At 45.0% G+C, this 18,962-nt stretch overlaps 2 long non-coding RNA genes across 2 annotated transcripts; one reads left to right on the forward strand and one right to left on the reverse strand.

Annotated features, from left to right (window-relative positions):
• Positions 1–313: 313 nt before the first annotated feature.
• LOC131278668 (uncharacterized) lies at positions 314–18,150 on the forward strand. The gene is made up of 3 exons (XR_009186048.2): positions 314–621; positions 1,939–2,632; positions 17,695–18,150. It is a non-coding gene; the product is annotated as an uncharacterized lncRNA (long non-coding RNA).
• Positions 2,637–17,049, reverse strand: LOC139439213 (uncharacterized). The gene is made up of 3 exons (XR_011648985.1): positions 16,194–17,049; positions 9,440–9,532; positions 2,637–4,172 (listed from the first exon to the last, which is right to left on the reverse strand). It is a non-coding gene; the product is annotated as an uncharacterized lncRNA (long non-coding RNA).
• Positions 18,151–18,962: the final 812 nt, after the last annotated feature.

Here is an 18,962-nt window from a genome sequence, read left to right on the forward strand (position 1 = left end):
CCACAATAGTTCATGAATAGGATATCATTAAGTCCACTCTGATCGTTACTGTATTCCTCCTTCCTGTGGACCTTGGCTTGGTTGTGTCCATTCCACATCTATGTCAAGAGGGGGTTTAGAATATCTGTATTTTTAAACAGGGGGCTCATCTGTTCCCCATTGCTGAAGAGCCCACCAGTCCCAGATGAGCCCCAGCCAGGGGTGGGGCCCTGGGAACCTGGAAGCCATCGCCACAGCCTCTCTGCTCTGAAACACTGGCTCACATCGAGGGAAGGTTCAAACCCACTGAACCAGTCACTAACAGCTACCAAGCAACCCGGCTTAGCAGGTGGCATTAAGACCCACAACAAATACTACAAGGTCAAGGAAATTGGAACAAAGGAACATTCTGAAAAGAGCACAGGGCAATGACAAGCAGCCAACACTCAGCCATACCAGAAAGAAAGAGAACAAAAGTGCCACTAGGTTACCAACACCACTGAGCAGCGTCGTCAGAATGGGGCTCTTATGCGTGACCAGTGGGGAAGGAAACCGCGATAGAGGAGATCCACAAAGCCTCTTCCTTGAGCAAGAAGCCCTTGGTTCAAATTTCCTTCTTCCTTGTTACAACACAAGGCCCAGGTAGGGAGCCATTATGAGTGTGTGTGTGCGCGTGTGTGGATACATACATGTGTGTGCATGCACATGAGCATGTGTTTGCACATGCATGTGTGTGTTCATGTGTGCCTGCACACACACGTGCAATACTGCCCAGGAGATGCCCGATCAACCAATAGATATGGCGATGTCACTTTTTTCCCATTGCCTTAGAGGGTGCCTGGATGGTTGTTTCATTCAACCGAGATGTCTGCACTGGGGCGTCCAGTCCAGCAGGGAGCTGGAGCCAGGCCAGGAGGGAGCCAGCGTCCAGAGGAGCCACCCTCGCCCCAGATTGGGGTGGCCCGTGCCCTCCACCAGCCACGTCTGGAGTCCCTCCCAAGGCCTTGGCAGCGCCAGCTCTGCAGAGGGGCTCTGGGCTGGGAGGCGAGCCAGCGCCCACCTCCCTCCAGTCCAAGGTGCCAGGGCCTCGGGAGGGCTTCAACTCTCTCACCCAGCCAAAAGAGACTTATTCAGACTTCTTTTCTCGTCTCCAATGTGCCACTCTGCTTCTCAGAAAGTGGATCGTTCCTCTTGTCACCGCTCCGTGAAGCCTGCCCTTCCGGCCATGGAATCGGCTCCACTTGTCCTCGCTCTGCATCTAGTTCATATGCCTCATGGACTGGTCCCTTACCTTATGCACCATCATCTAGGTCCACCTTACAAGAGCAGTGCCTGCCTCTTCTCTGTTCCCCTCACCCACCCCACGGCACTGCATATCCCGCAAGGGCCCAAACAGCTCCTGTATGGGTGGATGGCAAAAGTATCACACTGTCTGACACCAGTGCTTTCTGATATGGGTTCATATCTGCTTCTCAGGTGAGACTCAATTTGTAGCGGTATAACCATTGCTATTCCCATTTTACCGATGAGGTAAACTGAGGCTCATGGAGGTGAAGCGATCATGGTTAATAAGTCGGGAGAATGGGGGAGGGGTCAGGATGTAAGCCCAGGAGAGCTTGGTTCAAATCCCATATGCTCCTTGAGGATACTCGCCGGTTGATCTTCTTGGCTGAGATCCCCTCATTGGATGAGCTGTTTTGCTCTTCGCTTGCACCCTGCCCTGTGCCAGAACAACCTGGCGCAACATGCAAACCCACTTGCAATGGGACAGCAGAGGTCTAGACCACACAAGAAGCCCTCGCGGCTTGGTCCCCACCTCCTCTGCACTGACCGCAGCCCTGGGTGACATTTTCAAGTATCACCTGGGCAAAGAAACCTCTTGGCAGTATGGTTTTTCTTCTTTCATTGCTTTTCTCTCAGGAAGTTTTCTGAAGAGCTTTTATCTTTTTCTCTCCTCAGAAAGTAAGGCGAAGGGAAACAAAAAAGCCCACAACATGGAGGGAAAGGCTGCGTCCTCTGAAAATGTACAGAATGTCCCTGATTATAATGGATTTGATGTAAGACCACCATGGAGCCAATAACAACTTTGAGAGGAGAAAGAAGGAACAGCCCAATTGTAAGACAATTTCCTATTTTAGAAACATTGAAAATGGAGCAAAACAAATGCATGCTAGAATGAACAAAATAGAAGTACGAGAACACATTTTTGTCTGCTGTTTCTTCCTAATATGGGAAGAGAAGCTGGAGATCACCTGGTCAGTGGCCCTTGTGTGTGAGGAGAAAATTGGGCCCACAAGCTACGTGTCTTGCCCAGGCTTCCAGAGTCCAACACCCAGCCTCCCCTCCCCCTAGCCAAAGGTGTCCGCATTTCACCTGCTCGCTCCTTCCAGGTTTCTAATGTTTTATCATTGTGCAACTTCTTGATAAAGGACCACCTCTTCCAGTAGCAAGTTGTCTATTACTGGGTAAGTGGAGATAAGATAGGCAGTAGCAAAGAGAAGCCAGATTTTTCAGGGGATTTCCTGGTTGCTTCACTGCCCTATGACCCAAAGGTTAGGGGGAGGGCCCTCCCCGGGGACAGAGAGGACAACACACTGCTTTTTGCAGGACTTACTGGAAGCTGTCTTAATTGAACTGGAGCAACTTACAACAGGTAGGAAATTCACTGAATTTCCATTTCATCTTTCCACAGTGCTGACAAGGTGGTTTAGGGCTGATTCAAGTTCAGAGGCCCCCTGGAACCAGGGCTGGGCTTGTGTATAAAAACTCTCAAGGGTACTGGTTTACAAGGCAGGCACCTGGGCCCCAAATCCCAGAGATTCTGAAACACTAAGTTTGAAGTTTGGGATCGGGCTTGGTGTTTTTTTTAAAGCTTCCCAGATGATTTTAGTGCACAATCAGAGGGGTACTGAAAAATACAGGCTCAGAGCATGCTCATCCCAACCCAGAAGGAAATTCATATTCAGACACATTTGGGAATAGCAGAAGGAAGTTTGGACTGGGATATGGGTTGAATTGTGTCCCCCAAGAAGATATGTTCCAGTCCTAACCCTCAGTACTGAGAACAGGAGATTTGAAGGTGTGATTAGCTAAGATGAGGCCAAACTAGAGTGAGGTGGGACTTAATCCAATATCACCGGTGTCCTTAAAAGAAAAGGAGAAATGGACACAGAGAGAGGAGAGGGGGTCATGTGACAATGGAAGCAGAGATTGGAGTGACGCTGCACAAGTCAAGGAATGCCAAGGACTGCCAGGCTCCTGCCAAAGGCAGCAGAGGGGCTTGAAAGAGGCCTGCCTACAGCTTGCCCAGGTTGCAGGGCCCTGCCGACCCCTTCATCTGGGACTTCTAGCCTCCAGATCCGTGAGACAAGCCATTGCTACCGTTGTGAGCCACCTCGTTTGTGGTCCTATGTTACAGGAGCCTTAGGAAACCATGTGGTCTCAACTCCTCACTGAGGACTCTGTATTGAATTCAATGGGAAATGGAGAACCCTGGCAGGTCTTTGAGGAGAGTGATGAAAGCTGAATTCTATAAATGCAGAAGATAGAACAAGAAATGGCAGTGTATCTGCACTGGGAGGCCCGGAAGCGTTTGCAAGTGTATTGAGCGCCTGCTACACCCAATACACTGTGCCAGGGATCTGGAAAGTTACTAGGAAGGGAAAAAAACCATCAGTGCCTGAAGGAACTTACAATCCAGCTGGGGAGAAAAGTCGCTGACACATCTGAAACCCATCTGTCACTTCAAAACCTCTGAATCAGAACTGGTGCTAGAGATATGTTCTGGAGACCACAGAAGATTTGGGCTGTGAGAAAAATAGCAGGACTAAGTCAAAGATTTTAATATGCTTAGGTGTGGGAAACAGATAAGGGTTAGAATGATACTAGCTGAAGTTTATGGGATGGTTCTTGACAATGCCTAGATATTAAGAAGTTCACATTTCCTTCTACCTTATGTACCACTTTATTATAAATAGAAATTTATGGATTATTTTTATTTATTTTTTCATACCTATTTCCATTTAAAAACTGACAGTGAAATCACTAACAGCAGTAACAGCCAGTTGCCCAGGCTAAGTGTCTAATGGTGGCTCTGCAGAAGCCAGAACTCCCTGGATTGAGTGTTCTGATATCACAGAGCAGCAGTTCAGGGCTTCACCCACCTCCAGGGATGCTGTGAATCCTCGACGTGCCTGGAAGAGAAGTCCCCAGAGCTTGTGAGTGTTTGACCACAAGCCACTTAAAAAATTCCAATATGTTGACAAAACAGCAGCCAGGGCCACTTAACGAGTTATAATTTGAGTCATGAGTTACCATTTGTGCTTAGACTTAAAATGATCTCACTAACAAATTACTGCAGGGAGTGATCAAAATTTAATTTCTGGGTTGTTTCTTATTTGGTAATGGAATAAAACATCTAATTTTAAAATTAAAAAAAGATAAGAAGATTCCTTTTATTAAATAGGTCAAACTGTATCAAGATCAACTCTTTCGCTTTTTCTTTGTTGTCAAATACGCCTTCCAAATACAGGATTTTAAGAAGGATAATGCATTTGTATCTTTACCATATGTAACAGTGAGAAAATGCCCCATATTATTCAGATGAAAGAAATTCCACTTTAATTTTCCTTAATCCAGTCCAATCCTGCCCCAAGCGCCCTGGTCACCAATGATGAGGGAAGGCCAACGTCCATCATTCTTCATGTGTCTTCCCATCTCCCTGGACCATGGCTCACCTGGGTGGGCTCAGTGCCATTTCTCCTGGGGTGACTGATTCCCTATGGAGTCCTGGTCCTCTGCCTCCGGCCATCTCTGTAGCTTTGTGATTTTCAATCCACCCCGCTTCGCCTGGTGCCAGGCACAGAGTTAAGATGGCAGCTCCCGGCCTCTTTCTGTCTTGGACAAGCTCTAACTTCAGCTGTTCTCAGGATTATACTGTAGCCTGCTGAATTTACTCCTCAGTAGCTGAAGTTGGTGCCCAACCACCTCTTCCTCCCCCATTTTTGGGAAGTGGAGCTTTTAATTCCAGCTGCGGAACAGTTCCCGAGGCAACTTGTGCCTCCAGTAGAGGATGGGCACCGGCCTCCGGGCACAGAGTGCTCTACTTACGAGTCTTCTCTACATTCTTTCAAGTATGCTGCAGGATGCTCTACTGGCCTCCTGGAGCCCCCACACAGGTGTTTCAGCTAGCTCCAGAGAGTTCTGGGTGTTTACTAACTGCCCTGTGGCAGGAGCTGAATCTAGGAGCTCCTTACTCCACAGCCATCTTGCTGGCTGTCTCCACGGTAGCTTTGTAGATCATGTCTTGCAAGACCTGTGGGCGTGTCTCATGCAGCAATGGGTGGTCCCAGTGTCTAAGTCCCCAGACCTTCACGGGCACCCAGGCAGCCAGCCCCAAACTGCTCCTAAACTATGGTTTGTGATTTCAAATGACCATAGGACTCTATTACTGAGGAAGGACCTGCCCAAGTTTTCTTCCCGAAGCAGGGAAATATTCTACCTACTGACTACATTTTTAAGGGACAAAGACAAAAAATAAATTTGTGCTTTAATTACATTATGGATTATATTTATCCTATGCATCAGTTACACTAGCAAGTTTCTAAATGACAAAAGCAATTTTTAAATAAGTTACAACATAAAAAAATGAGTGGCTTTCCAGCATAAAGAGGATCCTACAAATTCCCAAAGGATTTGTGAGTCATGAATCAGCACCAGAAATGTACTTAATCACACTTTCCTTTACACAGCAGAACTGCTCCTGAAACTTCACCTGTGTCATGGTGCAAACAGAAACATTTTTTATGGGAGCTAAGGAAGTCGACCATTTAAAGGAGTCGTCGGGACTCCTCTTGTATACTGAAAAATCATTTCCAGCTAATTAAGGTGTAAATCTGGTTTGTTAGGTTCCAGGTTGCTTGAAGAAAGGTGTAGTTAAACTGTTCTTTCCATTTTGGATGAGAAAATGGACAGAAGAGTGGTGTGATAACAGGAGGGCAGGAGCATGCAACCGTAAACTCACAGGAGGGTGGGGCCCTCCGTGCAAGTTCTCAAGCCCCCTCGCCTCTCACCTGAAAACTGCCCCTGTACGTCACAGAATCCTGGAACTAGCAAGGACCTTGCTTAACATTCAAGTCTAGCCTTTCTTCTCCTTTCCCCCATTTTTCAGATAAAAAAACAGAGCTTCAGAAAGGTCAAGCAACAGGCTCACATCCAAAAAAGCCGACCCGGCCCTTCCTGCTGCCCACGGCCTCGCGGCGCCGAGGAGGCCTCCTGGGGCAGGGCTGCTTCAGGCCGCAGCCAAGGCCTCACGTCCTTCCAAGTGCAAAGCTCCGTCCTCAGGGTCTTCTTTGCCCCAAGCCTGTCCACACCAGGAATGCTTGGGATGGGAAAGTGTGGAGGAGGGGCCAGCAGGGAGCAGGGGGTATATCTGCTCGGCTCCTGAGCTGAGCAAGGGGCCACCGGGAGGTCACTGTGTTCTAGAAGGAGGACTGAGCAAACTGTCTATTAATGAGTACCCAGCCACCCCCCCCCCCCCCCACCGCACCCCGGAACCCTGGGGACAGATGTACAAGGGGCAGCTTATCTCATTCTCTTTGTGGGGCAGTGACCATGGCACAGGCAGCCGAGGAATCCTTGAGGTTCCTGCTCGGAGGGCAGCTTCCTGTTCGTGCTGCCAACACAGACTGCTCAGCGCGCCTCTGGCATCCAGCTCCGGCATCCCCCGGAGCCAGGGCCCCGACAGACTGCTGCTCCCGCTGCGAGGCCACGATCTGTTTTCAGTCTTCTTCCTGGTCAGCCGCCCCTCTGTCCTCTTGACACGCTCCTCTGGAGTCAAACCAGGCAGGGTTGCTAGTCTTCCGCTTGCCGGGCTTCCACTCCAAGGCCTTCTTCAGCCTCTCACCAGCTTCCGTGTCTGGGCAGCTTTGTCTCAGCTCACACTTGATCTTGCTGAAGAACCTTTGACTTTCTTGTCCTGGCATGACCTCTGGGCTCGAGACCCACCGCTCCGCTGGTACCTGCCAGCAGCCACCCTGATTACCATCCCGTTGGCAGCTGCCCAGGGCAGACGTCCCTGCCAGGTGCCACTCTCGCCGTCTCCTTAGACTGCTCCTACTGTTTTTCTTTGCCTCCGGGATGTGTCCAGAATATTGCAGCATCTGTCGTCACGGGCTTGAGAAATAACACTTAAAGCTTCTGGGTGTGCATTTAGATGTTCTCTTCTGGGGCGTTTGGCCAGGGCTCGTTGGCCACAGCCTGCGCTCAGCCCAGAACCTGTATACGGAAGACCTGGGGAGCGCAGGACAAGAAGGGACTTGCGAAGAAGTCGACGTACCCAGTCCTCAGTCTTCATGTTGGAATATCTCTTTGAACCACCCCCAGACGGTGAAACCCACAGGTTTTGAAACACATTTGTTTAAAACTGAGTTTCCTTTACTCCTTGTCATCCTTTCTTATAGGAAGCAAAGCCTAGAGCCATGAGAATAAAAGTCCAAAAGGAGGAAAGGAAAGCTCCCAGCACCCTAATCCCAGCCCTGCTAGAGCAAAACTCCCTCTGCCTTCCTCAAAGCCCTGGAGAACTGGAATGGGCTGGGCTGGCGATGGCTGTCCACACTCCTCCACTGCTAGCCTGGCTGAGAGGACCGCCTCCCCTAAATAAGCACGCACGTGTGCACACACACGCACACACACGCACAGAGCCCTGAGGGATTCAGGTGGGTGCCTGATGTTAAATTCGGCCTGTTAGGCACAATTTTTTCAAAATTCATTCTGAATTCATATTGTAGACAGCATCAACTCTCAGGTTCACGCGATACATGAATTTATCTCCTGCCAGGAAACATGCTCCATGTTTCCTTTCCTTGTTCTAAAAGGACTACATTCATGGACTTCAAAGAATAACTCTGTTTTATCATTTCACTCCTCCTGATTTCATATAAACTTTTCCTCAATCCCTCTCCAGCCTTCAGCTTTCTATTCTGACATTTCTTCCTACGTCTTTTTTCAGATGGTGGTGTATCTTTATGCATGAACATTTAAATTTCCCATTAGTGAACCATGCTCAGTCCCATTGTATCTTTTTTTAAAGATTTATTTATTTATTTATTTCTCCCCACCCCCACACCCCCTCATTGTTTTGTGCTCACTGCCTGCTCTCTGTGTCCATTTTGTTGTGTGTTCTTCTGTGTCTGCTTGTCTTCTCTTTAGGCAGCACCAGGAACTGATCCTGGGACCTTCCGGAGTGGGAGAAAAGCACTCAGTCTCTCATGCCACCTCAGCTCCCTGGTCTGCTCTGTCTCTTATTGTCTTTCCTCTGTGTCTCCTTTTGTTGTGTCGTCTTGCTGCGCCAGCTCCCCGCACGGCCCAGCACTTCGCAAGGGTCAGCTTCCCACTTAGGTCAGCTTGCCTTCACCAAGAGGCCCCAGGAATCGAACCCTGGAACTCCTACATGGTAGACGGGAGCCCAATCACTTGAGCCACATCTGCTTCCCCATTGTACCTTGAAAATATACAATTACAATTCTGAACTTCCTTTTTCAGTCCTCATAGGCAAGTGGAGAACATTCATCTTTTAAGAACTAAATGGACTTTTCCCCCTAAGTGCAGTGTGTTCCATCCAGTCTTCTGTGGCTTTCTTCTCGGCTCGCACAGCCTCTGCAGACTTTCTTACACATTCTTCGGGTCACTTTCCTGGAGAACCTAGTGACCTTCAATCATTTGCCATCTGGAGAGTTGTTTATTGCACATTTTCTTCATTCTTTTCCACAGTGGATTAGAATAGTGCTCATATTATATATTTCAATTACTGTGACCAGAGAGGACAAGCCTTCTTTTTGTCTGTTTCTATTTTTTAAAATCAGGGAAGGACACTGATGAGCCTGGTTTCAATCAGGTGCTTATTGCTGAGCCAGCCACCTACATCCAGGAGCTGAGGTCTCTAAGAACATGGCAGCTCCCACTCAAGCCCAACAGCAGGAGTGGAGGGCCAAGAAGTTTCCAGTCACAAAAGGAAAGCTATTCTCAAAGGAACTGAAGACAAAATAGTCAAAGTAATAGGTACCCACCATAAAGCACTGGCAAGTCTGGGAGGGGGGTAGGCACTCCACTCCACTATGACAATACCACTGCCTGAACACATTTTTATAAGAGTAAAACATTGAAAAGAAGTTTCCAGATGCCAATAAAAATTACACTAAGAGACTATAGACACCGAATAGCTTCAGATTTTTCTTTTAAAAGGCTATAGTTAAATATTAAGTTTAGAAATTTAAGGGTAGGAATTAAAATAAGAAATGCACAATTTATAGCTTTCACATCAGTATGAAGGAAAAAGGATAATTAAAATAATTCATCAATCTGAGTGAAAAAAGTAAACAAAAAGGATAAGAAGCAGAAAATATAGAAGATGTTTGAAATGAGTTCAAATCACAAGAAGTGTAAATAGATTCATCAAACTCACTTTTTAAAAGTCATCCAGGGGAGCAGATGTGGCTCAAGCAATTGGGCACCCACCTCCCACATGGGAGGTCCCAGTTTCAGTTCCCAGTGTGTCCTGAAAAAAACAAAGACAAACAAACAAAACAAACGCAAAAACCAACTCAGAGAAGCCCATGTGGCTCAGTGGTTGAGTGCTGGCTTCCCACATACAAGGTCCCAGGTCATAGGCCCCAGGACCCAAAAAAAAAAGAAGTCATCCATCTGTATTTTTAAAAATCAAGCTATTTGTTGTCTATAAAAATCACACCTAAAACAACATGATACAGCAAGACTCAAAATAAAACCGGTAAAAGCTATCCCAAGCAAATACTAAGCAATAACTTATACGATGATATTAAAAGAAAAATAATTTATAGTAAAGATTATTAATATGGACAAAGAGGACTGTGACATAAAATAAAAAGCAACATTTCACCAAAATTTCTTTGCACTTACCAACATTACCTTGAAACCTATTAAGCAAAAATTGACACAATTACAAGAATAAATTATTAAAACCACAGCTATGGTGGGGATTTTAGGATTTCTTCTCAGACACAAATCAAGCAAGCACAAAATTGGTAAGAATAAAGAAGAGTTACATATTAAAGGGAGTAATCACGAAATCATGATAAAAATGCAACCATTAATGCAATTTCAGAAATATCATACAAGGCAGAAGCTTTCACTGAAATGACCTTTTCCTTTATCAGCCTTTATCACCCATGAATAGTTTGACTGAAAAATGATTGCTCCTGGGAAGTGACTAATAACCTGGGGTATCTAGAGCTGCAATGTCTATATGGTATATTTTAAAATTCCAAAAAGAAATATAGATTATGCTTGTAAACTGGTTGGTTCCTCTGGCATGATAACCTTTTGATTGTATTAGATTCAGCTGAGACATCTGATTAAATTATGTTAATATTTGAGCTCTCAGAAAATGGATGTGGCTCAAGCGATTGGGCTTCCATCTGCCATGTAGGAGGTCCAGGGTTCAATTCCCAGGGCCTCCTGGTGAAGGCAAGCTGGCCTGAGCGGGGAGCTGGCCCATGTGAAGTGCTGGCCTGCACAGGCACAGGTATGCTGACCCACATGGAGAGCTGGTGCAGCAAGATGACACAACAAAAACAGACCCAGAGGAGAGAAAATAAGAGATGCAGCAGACCAGACAGCTAAGGTGGCACAAGAGATTGAGCACCTCACTCCCACTCTGGAAGGTCCCAGGATCAGTTCCCAGTGCCACCTAAAGAGAAGACAAGCAGACACAGAATAACACACAGCAAATGGACACAGAGAGCAGACAATGGGGGTGTGGGGGGGTGTGAATAAATAAATATAAATAAATATTTTTTTAAAAAAGGATTAGGCCTTCAATCCAACCACGTCCTTAGAGTGCAACTCACTGTCGAGTCCCAGCCCCCTTGGGGATAAGCACACAGAGAAGAATGCAGAGGAAGAAAGACAACTCATTAGACATGGCAGAGGCCCCAGGGAGAAAGCTGAGCCTGACAGTCTACTTCTGATCTTGTGAAGAGAGCTGAGCAGCTGAGCCCAGAAAGAAAGGAGCCCTGGGGAAAGAGACGCCCCTTATGCCAGCCTACAGCTAAGATTGGAAGAAGCTTGGACCACAGAGCCTTAAAAGGAAGAAGGAAGGCTGAACCCTCACAGACATTGCCCGCCATCTTGCTCCAACATGTGGCCAATGACTTTGGGTGAGAAAGTACCTCTTATGGTACTTTGAATTGGACTCTTTAGGGCCTTGTGACTGTAAGCGTCTACCCCAAATAAATACTCTTTATAAAAACCAACAGAGTTCTGGTACTTTGCATCAGCACCCCTTGGCTGACTAATAGTGTAGCCATTAGTCACAAGGTTATGAATACCTGAAATGTTGCTAGTCTGAGTTGAGACATGCTATAAGTTTTTATAATATTAAAATTTTAATACAATGTAATATTTAAAATATTGATTAATGCTTAAGTGATATTTTAGATTTACTAGGCTAAATAAAAATCAGTAAACTTTAAAAAAATAATAACAACCTGGACTGTAAGACCCATTTATAAAATGTGTCAAGAGTTACATTTTCATAAAAACTAAAGGAAAGCAGTCCTTGCTTCTATCATTTCATTAATTTGAAAAAACAGTGTCAAGTTAGGACCAAAAAAACAGCTGATCTCTCCCAGGGTCCCTCCCTCAAGACAGGCTGTCTGGTGACCAGTGACCCAGTGACCTGGTAGTCACTCAGGAACTCTTTCTAGGGCAGTAGTTCCCAGGGACAACTTTGACAGGAAGTCAAGGGATTTAAAAACTCAGAAAAACACTTAAGAATTACAAAAGACTTTTCATGCTGTCTATAAAAGGCACCTAAAGTCAATATGATATTTACTTAACTGCCCTTGACCACCTTATCTCTACTGGGTAAGGTAGAGTTATTGCCTTTACTGTATTCTCATATATTGACACTCACATTTGGCTCTAACCGTCCTTGAATTAAGGTCAGAGAAAGAGCTACTTGGCTCCAAGTGCCCTGCTCACTTCAATGAGCCTAGGACTAGCACCACCATAATGAAATATATCTTTAGTTGTAACAAAAACTTATATTAAATGTGGACCCAAATCCATGGAGCCTCTTGAGAACAGTTCACAGCACCCTGAGGTGCTGTGCTCAGCACTGGAGAACCACTGATCTAGGGTCTCACTACCTTTGCGTCCTGGAAATCTTCCTTTGTTAACACTTTGCTTTGGTTCAAGCCAGTTCCTGCAAGGAAAAAATGTACAACTAATCCCCATCATTTATTCGACAAAAATTTAAGGAGTGCCTGCTCCATGTAAGGCCCTTGGCCTGGTATTGGGATTCAAAATCAATCAAACAGTTCCCCATCCTGGAAGAGCTTATGATGTAGTAGGAGTGATCTATTTGAGCAGTAATTACAGTACAGGCTGATAAGATAACTCACCAGGGAGACTATGGGAGCACCTAGGAAAGTTCCCTTGTTGGAGGGAGAGGCACAGAGTAAGAGCATCAAGTCATAAAGGCGATACCTTTGAAAGGTTAGACAGTAGCTAGACAGGGGTGGGAATAGCAGGGGGGGGAGGGCTAGGGTTAGCATGTGCAAGGGTAGGAAGACAAGATAAGCATGGCATTCTGGGAGACTTGTGAGTGGAGCATAAAGTGTAAGGAGGAGTGTGGTGAGAGATGGGCCCATGGAAGCCAGCAGGAGCCAGGTCCAAGCCATGTGTTCATGATAGAATGAAGAGAGACAGTGGATTCCTGGCCGCATGTAGTGCCGTGCTCACAGGCTCAGCGTCACCTCAGTAGCAAGTCTTCATGGCACTGGAAGCCTGTATTAATGCACCTCTTTGCTTTAGCTTTTGGTCTTTGAATCAATTCTTCAGTCTTTTGACCTCTGTGTCCAGCTGCCATCAGACTAACCTTCCAGAAGATGTCAATAGCCATTGCCTACAGGACAGCCTTCCAAGTTTGGTATTCACTGCCCTTTACACCTCCATTCTAATCAACCAAACTTTCTCCTCCCGGCCAACCTGTGTTCCTGAAATAGGCCTTACTTTTTCCCCAGCTCTTCTCATTTGCAAAATCCCAGCCTCTCTCTCCAACCTTATTCATGCTCTAAGACCCACCTCAAGTTAGCCATCTCTTTCCTGCAGAAAAATGTCTACCCCCTAATCCAGGACTTCTTGTTTGCCACCTGGTGCTGTCAAATTTCTACTCATATATTTACTTCTCATCTCCCAAGCTCCTGGATGCAGGAATGTGCCCACAAAGACACATCCTGCTTTTTAAAAAGTGATTAGGTTCAAACAGATCAGGGTTTGAGTTCTACTCTATAGTCATGGAAAGGGAAACCCATGAGTGTCAGAAAGTGTCAAAGCCCAGCACCAAACAGAGACATCTCGATTTACTAGCCAGAGTGCAGGAGAACTGACAAGGACTCCCTTTCTCACTTTGAGATTTACGCTATTTCACACTGGTTCCTCCCAGTCCATGAGTCATACCAGCCATCTCTGACCCCCACAGAATTCTGGCTCACTAAGCAGCAAGGTAATGAAGAATACTTACCCCTGAAAGTAGCACGTAAAGTTAGGAGGGAACTGTCCTTTATTACTACATAAATTTTTGAATTGTTTGACTCTATTGTATGTATGTAAAATACATTCATAATAAAACCACTATCAGCATTTTAAAATGAAAACTTACTAAGGCACTCATAAAACCAACGCCATATTGGATGTTGTATTCTTGGTCAGGAAACCAGCAACAGATGAATCAAGAATTTAATAAGTGCCCCAGAAGCATAATAATAACATGAAGGAAACATTTTAATTGTGTCAGGTTTGTTAGTCTTGACAAGGACTTTGTGGAAGTATCAGATGGCTCAGTGCTCTATGTAAGCCAGTCAATTTTCTCTCAATAGATTTTTCTACAACAAAGAGATCAAAATCATCCCAGAATCTTAGGTCCTTCCAGCACTCCTGGGGAAGCACAGTCCTTAGATGTCATTGATGGCAGGGTCTCTTCCACTGAACAGCAGTTAGAGAATCAGGACTATTATTTATTCAACAAATACTTAATGCACCTACTGTGCACCAGGTGCAGTGAGCAGAGAGCTCTGCCCTCCAGGGAAACAGGAAACAAGCAAAGGTGCAGGTAGAGAGGCGCTGAGCCGTTTCTTTCCTGGATCCTCTCCTGCTTTATTTAAGTCACTCAAATAATGTTATTTACATTTACTTAACAACTGCCAGGATAGAACAGCATAAACTGTGCAGGATTTTTTCTCATCCTTTGCTTCAAGGGGTTTATAGGACTGGCTTGCTTAAACTTGACCACAGAAGTACTCCTCACTCTAGTTAAGAGCCATGAGGGCAATTCTTGGGGCATCAGTAAGCGGGTTTCCTTCTGAGTGTCAAGATCTTTCACGAGGCAGCTGGGAAGACAGCTGGGATGCTCCTTTCACTGAGGGTCCAGATTATGACCCTGGTGGAACAGGTGGCTCAAGCCAGGAGACTGGGGATGGCCCACTGAATGCTCAGCTCTGAAGGAGTAAAGGGCCGATGGCGGTTACTACCTGTGTACTTTTGGACTCTGCCCAACTTCCTGCCCAGTGCCTTGTGCATTTTAAGTGCCCCATGATGGCTTTATTATTCATTTCCTCTAAGCCAGAGGTTCCAAAACCTGGTCCCATGGACTTATAAGCCCCCACAAACCCTTAAAATGCACACCAGTTTTTATATGTGTGCATTTCCTGGATACAGAATCCATGGCTTTGACCCACTTCTCAAAGGGTCTGAGCTTTAGAGGTTTATGTTCTCATCTAACCTGCCATTATGAGCAGAGGCCTGAAGCACAGAAAGCTGAGCAGTGACTTTGGTGTTCCGCAGTCATGCTTATCCTCAGGAGGGTACCAAACCCATCCAGGGAGAAGCAGCCAGCAATGAGAGCACTCAGCTTCCTGTGGCTCCAGGCTCTGTGCAGAGTGCCTCAGCTGTGTCATCTCATTCATCTTCCCCACTGCTTATAGGTCAAGTACTAATACAATCACACCCACTTTACAGATGAGAAAGCTGAAGCTTAGGAAAGTTATGTTACTAGCCTGTCAGCACGAATAATAAATGACAGTGCTTGGATTCAAATCCAGGTCTAAACCAGGTCTAACTGGCTTCAGAATTGCTCACGTAACTGCGACCCTAGATTTGTACCTGCTTTGACCTATGGAATCAAAGAGGTCTGTTATTACAAAGAACCTCCAGCTACTGTTAAAATCAAGTCAAACCCTGGTACCAGAGAGGCCCGAGAAATCTGGCAGAACACGATTGAAAAAGAAAAAGGAAATCCAGACAGGTTCCCAAGATTCCACTGGGCTGGGAGCTCTGATGCCAGGTACAAGTATATTGCAAAGAACCATTGTACATCTTAATTACAAGTGAATAGATGAACATGTTGACTCTTTTCCAGTCCAGCCATTTAATTGTGGTCTGCTCAAAGGAGAGAAACCCAAGTTCCCCACCCCCTGTCAAGATTGCTTGGTCAAGGCATTTAATTCAATTCAATTCAATCATAATCTACGTAGCACCTACTACCTATAAGGTTAATGGGTCTCAGGCAACTGTGGGCAGGAGGATGGTCACAAAGCTGAATGACACATTTCATATAGCCCTCCTGGCAAGATACATTTTAAATAACTGACACAATCCTAAAAATTAAGTGCAAATCTTTGCTTTAAATGTTTCTAACATATTTGGCTGAAGAATGATAACAACTCAGAAACATCACCTCCATTTAACAAGGACCTAACCTGGGCCTGATATGTTACATGCAGAGTCTCAAAATCCTGTGACAATTATGAGGTAGGTTTTATTGGCCCATTTTACAGATAAAATAAGATTGATAATATTGTTCTTTGGCATAGAGCTAATAAGTAAGGAGCCAAGCAAGAGATTAAACCCAGATCTGTTTGCCTCTAGAGCCCTTCTTGCTTTCCACTGCTTTCTGCTATAAGCCCTTTGCTTCTTATGTAATGTGACGGCACACCCTAATTTATCTGTTTTATAAGCTCAGTCTTCCAAGAAACCTATTCAAAGTAGTAATTTTTAAAATACAGCTTAATTCCAGATTTGAGGACAATGCAACAGGGATCCATGATCGAAAAAGGGTTTGAATCTGCATGCTAACCTTTCAAATTTGCAATGTCATTTTTTTTTAATCTACCACTCACCATTTTCCATTCAGTTAAAAATGCTCAGTGCACATCTTCAACCATGGGCCTAGTGCCAGGGAAGCCCCACTCTTCAGGAATTATTTAATTCTAGCAGATCAAGTTGATTTCCCTTGCATGAAATGATCATGAAAAATCTTACCAGCCCCCCATCATCCAATGCAGGCACATTATCAAGTGTGCCCATCTTTACTCTACAGTTAATCATTTACAGTATTTCTTCACAGCTTGGGCAATATCACTAACATAGAGCATAAAAATAATCAGCAAGAAAGATTAGCTTTCATTGCTCTCTCTGATGATATATAACCAAAGTGCTGGCATTTGGGCCATTAAGTATAGGATTATGGGAAAACATCATGTCCCTAGAGTTGCTTTATTATTTTGGATAACTCTGATCACCCAAAGATTTCTAGGCAAAGTCCACCACCTTCTATTTCTCGAATACCAGACTTCAAAGACCCATGTACTATCCAATAGCATATCAAGTATTACCTAAGATCTGATATGTTGAACAGGTGGAATAATAAATTTTTATTTACTGAAATTGATATAGCTGGAGATGCCATATAATGCCTACCAGTTACTCCTAATAATTAATGGAGGGTAATTACCTTTTATCCAGACTGTTCCACACTTTATAGACATTTATAAGGAAAGTCAATTGCAAGTATCTGTTTTTCCAACTCAGGTGTTCTAAGCCCCCAAACTTCAAGCTAATTAAGTTCACAAAATTTCCAAGATTATTCATATTTTGCAAAAACTTGGCCAATAAGCAGAAAGCCACCCATTCTCCAATCTTTTTTTTTTTCATTTTAGCAGTTTTTAATGGAAGTTGTACATAAGATTCTTTTATTCCTGCATCTTCTCAATTGTTTCTTCCTTATATTTGCCCTTTTCCTTTCCTACATGGCGAGATTTGCCTTTACATTCGAGGATCTTTTTGCGGTCTTTATCCAGTTTTAGCCTAGTGATAACTACCTTGCTGGGGTGAATGCCCACGTGGACAGTGGTGCCATTAGCCTTCTTCCGTTGCACCCGTTTGATGTAGATGACGTATTTCTTCCTGTAAACCTGGACTACTTTGCCAATTTGCTGACGTTTGTAGTGTCCTCGCACAATCTGAACTTCATCATCTTTTCGGATAGGCATGGATCGAACATTATATTTCTGTCTCAGTTCCTTGGAAAAGAGGGGAAGACATAATCTTCCTCTGAATGTGGGAAGGTGCATTGAAATGCCTTTTATGGTTCTTGCTCCAATCAGAGGTCACAAAGGGATTGAACTTCATTTTGGCTGGAAAATCCTGCAATTCTCAGGTCCAAAAAACCTTCTAATAAGTGAGCGAGGTCTGAAGTTTCATGAACTCTTCACTGAGAGTAGTTACTTCGAGACCAAACTACAACACAATGACGACATTTGACTCCAAGTCCCCTGGCCCCTTTGCCTCCAGCTCCTGTTTCCGAGTCCTAACATTCATTTTCCTTCTTTCCCTCCCCAGGCCGGTGGCTCCTGATCTGGGAGAAAATGGGCCGAGACCATCCTGGTTCCTGTCCTTGGCTACTACTCGGCTGCCAGGAAAGTTTCGGGGTCCCGCGGGGCAAGAGCCACTGTGGCCGTCCACGGATGGCCACAGATTACCCACGTTTTCCCAGCAAATCCTCAGCCGCTGCCCTCTCCAATCTTAAGTGACATCAAAATCAAGGGATCTTGGAAGAGCTTAGGAATCTTTTTAATATGCACTCGGGTAATTCTGATACAGGTGGTCTTTGAGAAATGGCACATTAAAAAGATGTAGCTGACCTCGCCTCGCCCCTGGCAGGATGCCCACAGGCCAGTGTCCTTGGGCTCACCCACGCCCTGCTGTATGTAGAGAACAGTAATTCTAAGAGTTCCAGCCCTTGTTCTCCATTCCTTTCAGTGATGAGAGCTAACTATAAAGACCGTTTTTAACCTTGGGGAAGGTGGCTAATTTGTTTAATTAGTTGTAAAGGCAGTGATAAGAGGCTAGATCTCTTAGAGGCAGGTGTGATAAGAGCAATTCACCAAGCTGCCCTTACTCCAGGAACTTCCAGCCCCTTGGCCTCTTTAGTCTTCACTCCAGAAACTTCCAGCCCCTTGACCTCTTTAGTCTTCACTCCAGAAACTTCCAGCCCTTTGGCCTCTTTAGTCTTCAAGTCATTCCTCCCTCTAGCCCTTACCAACTCTCTCCTCCATGTCTCCTGGGTTCTTGCTGCCTCCCCTTCTCCTTGCTCATTGTCCTTTGGAGTTAAATTCAGTTTTAAGAAATTTTTCTCTTCTCTCCCATTCATTTTAAAATCAGAGGACCCCTATTTCTGGTTTCATTTATTAAAACTTAATTTATTTACATTTTGTTTTTGTATTATCATACATATTTTTCCCTTGTATGCTGGAGACACTCAGTCACAGGCTAATTGTTAGTCACATCTTTTGTGCAAGATTAAGAGCTGGGGCCTCAAGAAATACAAAAATTTAGGTGTGGCTTTCTTGAGGGAGAAAATACGTTTTCCTCATGTCTGCATTGCCTGCTCAAAAATACAGCAAGTGCTCAAAATATCTGCAGAACTGAAATGAATGGTTTCAGACTTCAAGAACTTACATCCTGGCTGGGGAGACAGACGCAGCTAGGGGGAAGGAAATCACACTGTATGAGTCTCCTGTGGCTGCTGTAACAAATTACCACAACCTTAGTGGCTTCAAACAATACATTTGTACCATCTTACCCTTCTGGAGTTCAGAAGTGCAAAA

Source organism: Dasypus novemcinctus, chromosome 6 (assembly GCF_030445035.2).
Source record: "Dasypus novemcinctus isolate mDasNov1 chromosome 6, mDasNov1.1.hap2, whole genome shotgun sequence".
NCBI lineage: Eukaryota > Metazoa > Chordata > Mammalia > Cingulata > Dasypodidae > Dasypus > Dasypus novemcinctus.